Here is a 14159-nt window from a genome sequence, read left to right on the forward strand (position 1 = left end):
CCTCCTGCACGCCTCCTGCTGGGGATCGAGCCCAAAACCCGGGCATGAGCCCTGACCGGGAATCGAACCAGGATCTCCTGGATCCTAGGTCGATGCTCAACCGCTGAGCCACGCCTGGCTGGGCTGGATTTTTTTTTTTTAATTGAACCCACTGAGTCAAGGTCACTGAAATGGCCCATACAGAAAAGGACACTGGCTGAATTCAATCTGAAGCTGCAGCAGGCCAGAGCCTGGGAACTAGAATCAGAGGACAGGGTAGGGACTGAGGAGCTGGCTGTGGAGCAGAGACTAACTTCCCACAGTGAGGGCCTGACAGCGAAACCTCTATGTAAGGGGAGCAATATCCCGAGCTAACACTAGGCCTGCACCTTAAAGACTCTTCAGAAGACTCTGGAGCAAGACCAGGCAACCACAAGGGGGAGGCAAAATAGCTGACAAGAGGACGTGGGCCTCAGAGAGCCTCAGAGCAGCCAACCACCTAAGGACACCAGGGCCAAACCTAGTCAGGTCCCAAGCTCTTTTTAAGAGGCCAGCATCATCCTAATGCCAAAACCAGATAAAGACACTACAAAGAAAGAGAATTATGGGTTAACATCCCTGATGAACATATATGCTAAAATCCTCAACAAAATATTAGGAAACCGGATCCAGCAGTATATTAAAAAGATCATACACCATGACAAAGTGCTATTTATTCTGGGGATGCAAGGCTGGTATAGTATCTACACATCAATAAACGTGATATATCACATAAACAAAATGAAGGACAGAAATCACATGATCATGTCAATAGATGCAGAAAAGCATTCAACAAAATCCAGCACCCACTTATGATAAAAACCCTCAGCAAGATAGGAATAGAGGGATCATACCTCAACATAATACAGGCCATATATGATAGACCTATAGCCAACATCATACTCAATGGACAAAAAGTAAAACTATTTCCCTTAAAAACAGGAACAAGACTGGGATGTCCGCTTTCACCACTTACTCAACATAGTACAGGAAGTCCTAGCCACAGCCATTAGACTGGAAGAAAACATAAAAGGCATCCAAATTGGAAAAGAGGAAGTAAAACTGTCATTATTTGCAGATAACATGGTATTGTACATAGAAAACCCTAAAGACTCCATCAAAGTACTACCAGATTTGATGAATGAATTTGGCAAGGTAGCTGGATACAGAATTAACATCTGGAAATCGATGCACTTATCAGAAAGAATATATGCACCCCTATGTTTATAGCAGCACAATTTATAATAGTTAAGATCTGGAAACAGCCCAAGTGCCCATCAGTAGATGAGTGGATAAAAAAGCTGTGGGAAATTCACACCATGGAATACTACGCAGCTGTAAAGAAGGATCTTGTAGTCTCTGGGACAGTATGGAAGGACCTGGAGAATATCATGCTAAGTGAAATAAGCCCGGCAGAGAAAGACAAACATCACATGACCTCACTTATATGTGGAATCTAAAGAACTTAATAAACTTATGAACAAAATAGGTTCAGCGACATGGAGCAGGGATCAGACTGATGAATCTCAGAGGGAAGGTGGGAGTGGGTAGGTGGGTGGGGAGAGAGTAACCAAAGAATTTATATGCATATATGCATAACCCAAGGACATGGACAATAATGTGTTGAGGGACTGGGGAGGTGGGTGAGTCAGTGGTGGAAAGGGTCAATGGGGAGAAAAGTGTACACCTGTAATATTTTGAACAATAATAAATAAATAAATAAATAGCCCAAATTTAATAAAATAAAATGCTTTCTAGGATCTGTAAAGCAGTTGTCATATCCTGTATTCATTCATTCAAAGTATTTATTGAGCATCTATTATAGGAAATTGTGTCAAAGTCTTAAAGACACAGCAGTAAATTACTCATAATGCCTTTCAAAGCTCACAGTCTAATAGGTGAAGAACACATAAATATTGACCAATTAGAGAAACTATAGTGTGGCTTCCAAATCAAATTGTAAGCACAAGTTATTCATTAACCTTTTTTTTGTTGTTGTTATATTTGAAGACTCTATGGTATTTGATTATAATTTTAAGAAACATTGCAATTTAGGATTTAAAATGGAAATAGCAACAGACCTCCAGATGTAGTGCTGACATAATATCACTTTTTTATCACTTACCCTCGTTTCAGCTTAATAAGCTCTCTTGGCTCTCATCTTTCAATGTTTAATCCAAAGCAATTAAACTGATATGCAAATGCCTTTTGCATTGCTTTAAGAGTGACACTTAACAAACAATTTCATTATAATAGGCAACTAGAATGTTTGTAGAATGTTGAGCCCATTTTTATTTTTAAAATATGTTTTCTTGCAATGCATGCTTATAAATAAAATATCCACACAGACAAATTTCACTTGATAAATGTCATGTGGATAATATTTGTCTTGTATACGGAACACACAGTCAATACCGTGTGATATTTCTATTTAAAAGCTTGCTATTCTTTTGCTCAGTCTCTACAGAAATGAGTATTTTAGCTAATGACTTGTATTAGCAAAAAATACAAGATAAGCTGAATATAAAGTCTGTGTGTGTGTGTGTGTGTGTGTGCATGTTTAAGGCAGCCTCTCTTTTAGGGTTTAGTTCTAAGTAGGAATTCGAAAGGTTATAGCAGAAATGCCAAATACACTTTATGAGAATAGATTCAATTAGTTAAACTTGTATGGTAGGTTGGTTGTATTAATGGTCCCAGATCTTCACTCGTACATGTATCCATACCCTTTGACATGTAACCTCCACTCAATCCATCCACCATGTGATTTGCTTGGGCCAATGGGATGTTAGAAGTCATTAAGCAGAGGCTTGAATCAATACTGACACATCTCTTTTTCCTTTGTTGTTCCACTGATGTTGACATGAGAATATGCCCGAGGAAGAAAGTCTCATAGAACTAGATTCCAGCCTCCCCACTCCAGTTACTCCATCTGAGGCCATCCTAAATCAGTCAACAAGTAGTTGACTTCTAGAGAGAAATTCAGCTGTAGTTGGCTAGGTTTAGGAGATAGTATAATTTTCCATCTCTGAGAGTCATTTTTTATCATCGTGTGTTAGGAAAAACATTATGTAGGATGGTACTTATCACTGTCTTAAGATTTAATGAATTTCTTTTTAAAATAGATTTTCCATTAAGCATTATTGATATATATTTAATAACACACTTAAACAATCTAAAGCTTGATAGAAAGATACCCTATTAAGTAGAAAGATGTATCAGAATTTGAGCATTTCTTCAAAAAGGAAATACATTTTAATTTAAAGCCTTTTCTAGTAGCTGAAAAAATATTTGATGGACAAACTAATATTAATAATAAATGTATATTAATCCCACACATTCACTCAAAGTATTTATTAAGAAACTACTATGTACTAGTCATTGTCCAAAGTTCTGGGATACAAAACAGATAAACTTTCAGACTTTTATTTAAGCCCTTTGCTTGTTAAACGCAAATTTAAAAAAATCCTTAGTTCAACCAAACACTATAAACACAACATAAAAATCAGCATTACAAAATTTGTTTTGACAGAAATAATAAATTAAAAATATTAATTTGTGTTTATGCACAAAAGGAAACAAAAATATGAAAAAGTGAATATGTGAGCTAGAATTAATCTGGACTTAGTATTATTTACATTTTCACTCCGATAATTATTTCCTGACTATTCCATCCATGACCCAAGACTTACATGGTTAGGAATCATTTAAATTAATCTAAAAAACTGCAGTTAAGCATGATCCTAAGAAACACATGTGTTGGCCAATTTACCAAACCTTGAATCATGGAAAGCCATATCTCCTATTGGGAATGCTCAAGGTTTTAGAGTATGGGGCTAAAGTGAAGTAGATGGGCTTAAATCCAAGCTCCACCGTTAATTAGTTGTTTGACCTTAGGTTTGGTAATTTAAACTCTTTAATTTATTACTATATACCTGTTTTAAATTCCAGAGATATACTACATTGAATATGGCCTTTTAATATTAGAATTATTTATAGCTTCCAGGCATGGTGTTTTCTTCTGATTCTATGGCTTCACACCATACTTTCTTACCTATATTAAGAATCTAAGATATAAAAAAGCCAAAAGAATTTCAGCTAATTAGTATAATGGTTTACTTCACACACTCCTTTTTACTTTCATTATCACACCTGAGTTTACAAACTAGATTGCTCTGACACCCAAGAAGAAAGAAATAATTATTATTTTATTTGGGGGTTATAGCTAGCTCTATGTCACATTTAATTTCTGGATGTAATCATTGGAGCAGTTTTAGCATGATCAAAAAGAAAAGTAGTTTCAAAAAAATGTATCTGAAAAGGCTAAATAAATTGTTGGGATAGAGATTACAATTTAGAATTATATAGTTTACTTGTTATATTCTTCCTAGAACACTTCACACTTTGTACCTGTTCCTTGGGTTCTTCTCGTAGTATTAGATATGAGATATTTGTACTATTAAATACAATTACTGTTGGTTAGTAATGATTTTCTAAATCCCAAGCTCTGCATAATCATTAAAGTTATCATGATCATGATCATCATTACCACTTATCTTTCAAAGAAATGCAGCACTGTAGGCACTGTAGATAAATTGATAGGTTGCAATTTAGAATACTAAGATTGAGCACCATTTGTATCAGGATGCTGGTTGCTTTGGCAAGTCTCCTCACTCCTCTGAGCCTCCTAGTCCTTCTGTATTAAAAAATAAATAACAGTATCTGGCCTAACTCATTGGCTTGATCACAGTTAAAATGCACATAAAAGTAAACATAGGTGAAAGACTTTCATAAAAAATAATGTTTACTAATTTTTTTTTGGAGAGAGTGGATGGAAGGGAGGGAGGGAGGGAGAGAGAGAAAGATCAGTGTGAGAGAGACACAGCCATTGGTTGCCTCCTGTACCAACCCCGGGGGATTGAACCTGCAAGCAAGGTATGTGCCCTTGAATGGGAATTGAACCCAAGACTCTGCTTTGTGGGCTGATGCTCTAACCACTTACCACACTGACGAGGGATGTGTTACTAATTTTTATGAGTATAAGTTTCACCTATAAAATAGCAATAATAATTTCTACCTTATAGGATTGTCTGAGGATTCAATAAGAAAAAACAATGAAAAGATCATAATGACAGAGATAGAGTAGCTCGATAAATGATTAACGGTTGCTGAGCAACTGTAAGCATTTAAAATGACTTAGAAATTCAGAAATAAAGAATTATTTATATACATTATATGTATATTTGTTCACATATTATAATCTATAATATCATCAAATATTATACTCCCTTTCACTTGTAGTATATTAAGCTGTTGCAAGTGAGAAAGAATAGCAGGGGAAAAGCCTGATGGGAAAATAACATGAGAGATTCATGAGTTCCCTGATCCTCTCTATTATCTCTAGATGAAAAAATCATAAATGATCACACATCTTATATTATTAACTTTCAATCCATTGTTTCTTGGTATTGGTTTGATGAATAAATGCACCAAGAATATTCTTTTGAGGTCAAAATATCCTTTGTTATAGTGCATATCTGATAATTATTTCTAAGAGAAGCTTATGAACCAGCCTTGATTTATGTGATACATAATCTAACGTCCATTAACTGATATTTAAAAAATATGAATATATAATAGAATTCCCCAAGATTAACACAGGCTCCTATACTTCCAGTTCCTTCATCATTCCTTCATGTCTTACCTTCTTTGATCAGCTTATATTCCATAACCCCTTCCTGCTTCATTTAATTCCCTGACAATCTAAATGGTCTGTTCAAACATTTCAACAACACTCTTTCTAGCCACGAGTTTTTCACTACGTCTTTTTATTTCACCCAATTTGCCAAGTCCTGACTCTTTCTCCAAAGTCATCCATTCATTCTTAAATTACAAAATCAAATCATCCAGAGGTTTTTTAAATATATATTTTTTTAAATCCCCATCACATTAATGAAAGTAACTATTGCAAGGTGTTTAAGGTTGATATAGATTGTCCAAAGGACAAAATGAATTTGAAATGGAGATTAGAAATAAAGCTGCTAGTAGCAAGAAAGTAAGGTCAGAGAATGAGAATTATGTCCAAGAAATTTGAAATGTTAAATATAAAATCTGGTTGAGAAATATTCTGTATAAGAAACAGTTCTAATTCTAGTAATATAGCAAGCTAGTTTATTTGGACCAATTTTCCTATTGAAAATAAGTAAAACTACTGGCATTTTTCTCAAAATAAAATAGTTTATAAGATTCCTAGGCCAAAATCTAAGTAAAACAAGAGTCAGTGTTAAATTGCCCACTGAAGATATGGTCCTGAGGGCATTTACTGGACCTAGTAATCCCAGTCACCATAGCTTAGGTTTACTGGTGGCACAGGTCTGGAAGGGTGGGGATGGGGCTTGGTCAAGTCTCTAATTGGAAAGAACTCCCATCCAATAAAACCAAGGGCTCCATTCTCAAGAAAAAGATGAAACATAACTAAATTTGATATTCCCCAACCCTAACACATCCTTAAGGCAAATTTATAGCACAAATTCATATTACTTAGATAATAAAAAATAAACCCTCGAGCTATTGATTTCATTTAATTTACAGTGATCCCAGAGTGATCATACCTTAGGCACCTGCCAAGGCAACTGGGATCTTTCCTAGAAGTGTTTCCCTTCACCCTAGGCCTCAGAGAATCCCCCAAACTAATATTCAAAGTAAAATGATCAGTTCATTCAAATAAAAACAACCACCAAGAAAAAAAAAAAATAGGTGCCTTGAGCAAGAATCATGAGAAAGAACACTCTCTGTAGTGAAACTATATATATTAGAGTTATCAACCAGTAACTTTCAAACCAAGAAATAGAAGACAAGCATAAAACATATACAAATATTTCTATATCTGACTACATTAATTGCCTAACCAATTTGAAATAAATAATTCTTAGAACTTCCAGGAAGAAAAATATAATGAAATTAAAACCAAAAGAAATAGATTTCATATGACATTAAGTACAGCTGATGAGAAAATAGAAATAAAACAAGCAGTGGTGGGATGGGCAGCAGTCACCGAAAGAGGGGAGTGCTCAATCACCATCTCCCCAGCATCCTTCTTTTCTCAGTGTGTGCCGAGACTAATGGGCATTGGAATGCGATTTACGGGTCCTGAGGTTCACAGATAATGAGAGGTCAGTTTTAGTAAGAGCGCAAATGTAAGAATAGCAAGGTCACAGGTTTCTAGACTGCCTGCTTGGCCTTCATAACCCTTAAAATGAATATTTTGCTGATGAGTGGGTAAAAATCAACTGTGGTACATTTACAAAGTGGAATACTATATGGCTGTAAAAAAGGAGCTCTTACCCTTTAGGCTAGCATCGGTGGGCCTGGATAGTATGCTGAGCAAAATAAGCCAGTCAGAGAAAGGCACATAAAATATGATCTCACTAATATGTGGAATCTAGTGAACAAAATAAACTGACAAGCAAAATGGAACCAGAAGCATGGATACATGGAACACATTGGTGGGAGCCAAAGGAGACAGGGTGGGGGTGACTCGATAAAGAAATTGAAGGAATTAGCTATGAGAGACCTGGAGAGTATTATGCTAAGTGAAATAAGCCAGGCAGAGAAAGACTAGTATCACATGATCTCACTTATATGTGGAATCTAATGAACAAAATAAACTGATGAACAAAATAGATACTGAGATATAGAACCATGGAGCAGTCGGACGAATTTCAGAGGGAAGGCGGGGGTGGGGAAGGAGAAATTAATCAAAGAACTTATAAACATATGTGCATGACCTATGGACACAGTGAGGAGAAGGCCTGGAGGGGTGGGGGTAGATTCTGGGTGGAGGGGGTGAATGGGGGGAGAAGGGGACATTTGCAATACTTGCAACAATAAAGATACATTTAACAAAAAGAATATAGGAGCATAAGAAGGAGAAGAGGTAACAGAGCTAGACATGTGTCCAGGCATCTATCCATAGTGAGACCCTAATTATTCCCATCAGGAATTTTTAAATTCAAATTTCCATGTTAAATTGACTGAGGTTAGACTACACTCAAGTTTTGTTCTGTGTTTTCTATAAGTTTATGTATATTTAGGAAAACTTTAGCAAGGACCACATAGAAGGCATAAAGATATTATATTGCCACTGAGCAGCACTTACACTCTGTGCATTACTGGAAGTGTAGGTTAAACAGGGATTCTATAACTTTCTTAAAATATCAATAGCTTTTGTAAGAACTAAGAAGTGTAATTGCTCTAGGGTTGGCTCCCAGGATACAGATATTTGACCAAAGGAAGGAACTTTGGAGAATCCAGAATAAAGAAGACATTTCGAACTGAATGGTACAAACAGAAATGCCTGCCTCAGGATGGCATGGACTCAAAGTTCAAATACAGGATAGACAACCATTTGGCAGTTTTGAGGAAAGGGCACATACAAGGAGTTCATAGTAGGAATACAGCTACAAAGTCTCCCCATCCCTATCCTAAGATCATTTTAGACTAAAATTCCAAATATCTTTCTCTTTACTTAATTCTCTCTGGAACTTCCCACATCATTTTCAAATACTTGTTTGAAACAGTCATCCTCAAAATTCTCCTAGTGTCTTAAATCCATTTAGTTAAAGACCAGAATATATCATCTGCCCAATTTCCTGTTTCTATTCTGATACCACATTATCCTAGTCATCCAAGCAGGAAACCAGTCATTATGGGCCCCTCCCTTTTCTCCTCAATCAGTTGCTAAATCATGTAGATTCTGCTTTACACAATGTCTCTCACACCCACCCCCTCCTTTCCAGTACTTTCCCACTGTCCTAGTCAAAGCCTTCACTATTGCTCACTTAGGCCATTTGGTAATGAGCTGTTAACTATTATCCCTCCCTCTGATCTCACCTCCATTCTATTTATCTAATCTATGACAGCCAAATCAATTTTTCTCAAAAGTAGACTGGATGACACATCTCCCTCTTCAAAATTCATTACCTCCTACAAAATTAAGTATAATCCCCTCACAATGGGATATGATCTAAAAATCTATATTAAACTTTTCCATTCTCTCTCTCACTGTGACCATAGGTGCAATACCCTCTATTTCTGCCAAAGCTTTTGATTTTGCATCCTTGGATTTTCTATCTGTCTATCTTAGGTAACATTAATCCCTTGCCTGGAGTGCCCCTAATTTTCACCTTTGTAGTCAAAACTTATTTCAAACACTACCTACTCTAAGACATCTTTACATGTGTAATTACTCTCATTTATAATTTTTTACAGCCCTTTGTTTATTTTTTTTTTAAGACCACAGTGTTATCCACTTTGTATTTTAAGTATTTGCATACTCAGAAGAATTAACCCCATTACACTTTGAATGCCTTCAGCAAATGGACTGTCTGCTACTCATCATTCATGATGCTCTGTAGCATCTGGCACAGTGTAAGTGTTCCATAAATAAATATGAGATAGACCAATTAATACTGCCATTTTCAGCATATACGTTTCCCTCTTGAATTTAAGTTGGTATCTCACAAAAATTCTCTGACAAGTAAGTGTATAATATATACACAATGATCACTACTGCTATACAAACCTGTCAAGGTATATTTCCTTATGATAGTCCACAGTGAAGGTATAATATACCTCTAAATATGTAAATCACAAAGTCCATCAGCCCTCCGGGTCAAGCAGTTATATCACAATTGCAAGTCAATTGTCTGCTTAAAACCCCTTCCCTGTGGATACTACTTTTTTGTTTAATTTAACAAGTAAAATACATATATAATGCTTACTATGCCCCACTGAGTGCATAACTCAAGATCAGCCGAAGGCAACCCAACATTCACCAATTCCTACCACTTTACTCTCCCCCACCCCCAACACACACACACAACTGTAATTTCTGCCATACTTTTTCAAAAAATAAATCCTAGGTGGATTATACATCAAAATGCTTTTTAAAAAAAGTAATCTACAAATAAGCAGAGTTTACATTCTGATCCTGGGATAAGTAAGTCTGGAAGTCATTCTTAAATAACACAGCAGGGCAATAAATCATGAAAGACAAGATTGATATATTTAACTTATAAAATTAAAAAAAAAACCTAAGCAAAGTAAAAAGAAAAAAAGATAAACAATACACTCTCAGAAAATACCTTCAATGTATAAAATCTACAAATAGCATTTTTTTTTCAGTGCTTCTAAAAGATAGGGGTACTATGAAATCATATCCTGCTGGTGGAAAAGTAAATTGGTACAAACACTTAGAGGGCAATTTCACAATATATATTAAAATTAATGATGCCTGTACTCTATGACTATCAGTTCCACTTCTTAATATCTATCCCAGAGAAATACTTGCATATGTATACAATGAGGCATAATCATGGATTATAACTAAAGCACTGTTTGTAATGGTGTAACATTTGGACAATCATAAATACCTACCAATAGGAAAATGGTGTAATAAAATTTTTGTGTAGCCTAACAGAAATATTCTTCATCAGTTAAAAAGAATGAGTTAAGCCCTTGCCAGGTAGCTCAGTTGGTTAGTCTGTTTTCCTAATTCATGGAGGTTGCAGGTTTGAACCCCAGTCAGGGCACATACAAGAATCAACCAATGAGTGCATAAGTAAGTGGAATAGCAAATCTCTCTCTTTTCCTCTCTCTGCGAAAATCAATAAAAAAGAATGAGTTAAGCCATATGTACTAACAAGGGGAAACCTCCAAGATGATCAGCAAAGCAATTTACACATTTCAGTAAAAAAAAGCATCTGACTGCTTGTGCTCTGGTCTGAAAACATAGTTACTTCTGTAGAAGTTAGAGAGTGGAGATGAGTATTGACCAGAAGGAACAGACACTTCTCCCAAGAGGACATACAAATGGCTAACAGATATATGAAAAGATGCTCAGCTTCACTAGCTATTGGGGAAATGCAAATCAAAACCACAATGAGATGCTACCTCATACCTATTAGAATGGCTGTGATCAACAAGATGCGTAATAACAAGTGTTGGAGGGGTGTGGGGGAAAAGGAACCCTCATTCACTGCTGGTGGGAATGCAGACTGGTACAGTCATGCATGGTGGTTCTTCAAAAAATTAGGAATAGAGTTACCATATGACCCAGCAATCCCTCTTCTGGGTATCTACCCCAAAATTTTGAAAACATTTACTTGCAAAGATATATGCACCCCTATGTTCACTGCAGTATTATACACGGTAGCCATGACATGGGGATGACCAAAGTGTCCTGCGATAGAGGACAGGGTAGAGAAGGTGTGAGACATGGACACAATGGATACTGCTCAGCCATAAGAAAGATGAAATGCTTCCATTTGGAGCCCTTTCCCTCTCAGGAGCACAGTTGTGCCTTTCCCTTCCCCCTCTTCTTCCCCCCAAGGGGCTTTACATTTGCCTTTTTCTCTCCTAAGCTCCAAAGGCCCTTCTTCTGCCTTTTAACTTGTTTCCTGATCCTACACAGCCCAGCTGGCCCACTTCTACTACTTCTGTAACTTTCTAAATAAACTTCCTCATATAATTAGAAAAAAAAGAAAATGAAAAGAAATACTGCCATTTGCAACAACATGGATAGACCTTGAGAATGTCATGCTAAGTGAAATACGTCAGACAGAAAAAGTTAAGAACCATATGATTTTCCTCATATGTGAGATATGAAACTGAAAGCAAAATAGGAACAAACAAGAAAAACAAACACAATTTTGTAGACACAAGACAGCAGTATGGTGGTTACCAGAGGGAAGGGGGTGGGGAGTAGTCAAAGTTAAAGGGGGTCAAATATATGGTGACTGAAAATCTGACTCTGGGTGGTGGCCACACAATGCAATGTACAGATGATGTATCACAGAATTGTACACTTGAAACCTATCTAATCGTATTAACCAATGTTACCCCCAAAATTAAATAAAAAAACAACTAAGGCATTCTGTGTGTATTTTATATTGTGTCGTTTTTAATAGGAGTGAAATTGTGCTTTACTTGCCTAATTAAAAATACATGAAAATTATAAATACTTTTTAAGAAAGCAAAGGGAATCAAGGCAAATGTCTATGTATAATGAGTAGCTAGATACATGGTGAATAGATGAATGAAGCTTTTAAAATTTCCCCTTTCTGTGAACATGAAATATATTTCATGTTTATGATGATAAAATTTGATTCCACACATGCAAATATGGATTTAAGTGTGGCAAAAAAACCTCCCACTAAAATGAGTAATTTTATAATTTTTAAATTTCAATGATAAATAATTTTCTTTCTTTCTATTCTTACTCATTTCCATTGAATTCGTTTTCTAGTTGAAATTAAACAATCAGGTCAACTGTGAAAGACTTAGTGAAATCCCAGATCAGTGACACTTTTTGAGCAGGTTTACAACTTACACTTGGGTACAATAGGAAGTAATGCATATTACTGAATAATGAAAATATGGGCATATAAATGGAACATTTCATATGCATGGCAAAGCTTTGAAAATACCTTTATGCAAAGTGTGCTAATGAATGTGAATGCTCATCCTGTATTTGGCCTCATGTTCATTTGCATTAACCTACTTCTGGAGCGTCCCCAATGAAGAATTTTCTCCTGTTGTCCTACCTAGACCTGTGTGTGTGTGTGTGTGTGTGTAAGACTAATGTGGGGCAAGAACAAAGCTTAATTAAAAAAGAGTTTCTCACGTTTGTTGGGGAAGTTCAGTAATTAAATGAATATTGTACACATTATATAAATATGGTTTTTCTGATGTAAAACAATACAAATCAGTCTTTTCTCATACAATATCATGAAATTGGCTAGTACCTTATGAAGTGTTTCCTTCTCTTGAAATTCATCATGGCATGCTTTTCACCATATCTCTTTCAGATAATGCTATTTTAACCTTTCAGGAAACTAGGCGTTTAATAAAATCAATGAGTTATTTTTATTTCTTGAGTTCCTACTATGTGTTTGGTTCTATGGAGCAATAGTTAATATGCACAAGTGTAAAACAGCCTCAGTTTTAGAGAGATTCATTGGAAGCAAAGGAAAATATTCATCTTAGCCTCAAAGAAAGGGGGGATTCTTGGACTAGAACAAAAAGAAGAGGGAACCACTTGACTTACGCTGCGTCTCTGTCCCCACCCTATTTACTCATAGACTCACTGGGGAAAAAATATAGAAAAACAATAGAAGAAAGCAAAAATTACCTGCAATCCCAGTACAGGAGAAAAACCATTAATAATAATTTGGCTATTTGTTTTCTGTATTTTTCCAATGAGCTTGTATTTTCTTTTAACAGAAAAAAGTAAAAGCTGTTTTCATTATTTAATGATAAATACAGGGGGGAAATCAACAAGTATAGTGTGTTGATTACCAAAATAATTAACACTTGTGGGGAAACAGTTTAGAAATTGTCATCTCCATGAGGCACTGATGAGAGAGACCTCCAGAAGTAATGACAATGAGCTGTCTAAGGGAGATTTTTCAGTATTAATCTGTTTGAAATTCTGGTCCAGTAAAAAAAAAAGACTTCATTCTCTGTTAACATTAAGACCTGTGAACCAGCTATGGTGCTCTATTATTGTGCTTTTGACCTTGCATAGTTCATTCACTTTGTGCTTCTTTTAATGATGTTTACTTGAATTTAAAGAGAAATGTATTACTACCATCATTATTTTAAGCTGCATGTTAGCATAATTACACAATTCAGGTGATACTAGTCTACATTCTTAGGCATGTTTACAATTTTAAAACTAACATATAATTAGAAAATAGACTAAATTAGTCTGCATATTGTGATGCATGTGTGCCTTTTTCTACATCTCCCTCTGCTAGTGTCCATCCTTTGTTGCTACCGAGGCAGGTGAAAGCGAAGGTGCCCAAATGCATCATTAATGGCCAGATGCAAATGCATTTGTTGAATGATTCATCCTCAGAAAATGAGCCATTGTTGGCCTCTTGTCTAATCACACCTATCTTCATTGTATTCTGTGTTCTTATTGCTAACTTAGTTCCCCCTACCTGCAGTTTCACTTTCCATGGTTTCAGTTACTCATGGTCACCCATGGTCTGAAAACATTTAATGAAAAATTCCAGAAGTAAACAATTCATAAGTTTCGAATTGCATGTCATTCTGTGTAGCAGGATGAATTCTCATGC

At 35.9% G+C, this 14159-nt stretch overlaps 1 protein-coding gene across 4 annotated transcripts in view; it reads right to left on the bottom strand.

Annotated features, from left to right (window-relative positions):
* The window catches only part of IL1RAPL1 (interleukin 1 receptor accessory protein like 1), a 1170262-nt gene that overhangs the window by 491364 nt on the left and 664739 nt on the right, over nt 1–14159 (bottom strand). The window lies entirely within an intron of this gene.

The sequence above is a fragment of the Miniopterus natalensis genome, chromosome X (assembly GCF_054644295.1).
Source record: "Miniopterus natalensis isolate mMinNat1 chromosome X, mMinNat1.hap1, whole genome shotgun sequence".
Taxonomy (NCBI): Eukaryota; Metazoa; Chordata; class Mammalia; order Chiroptera; family Miniopteridae; genus Miniopterus; species Miniopterus natalensis.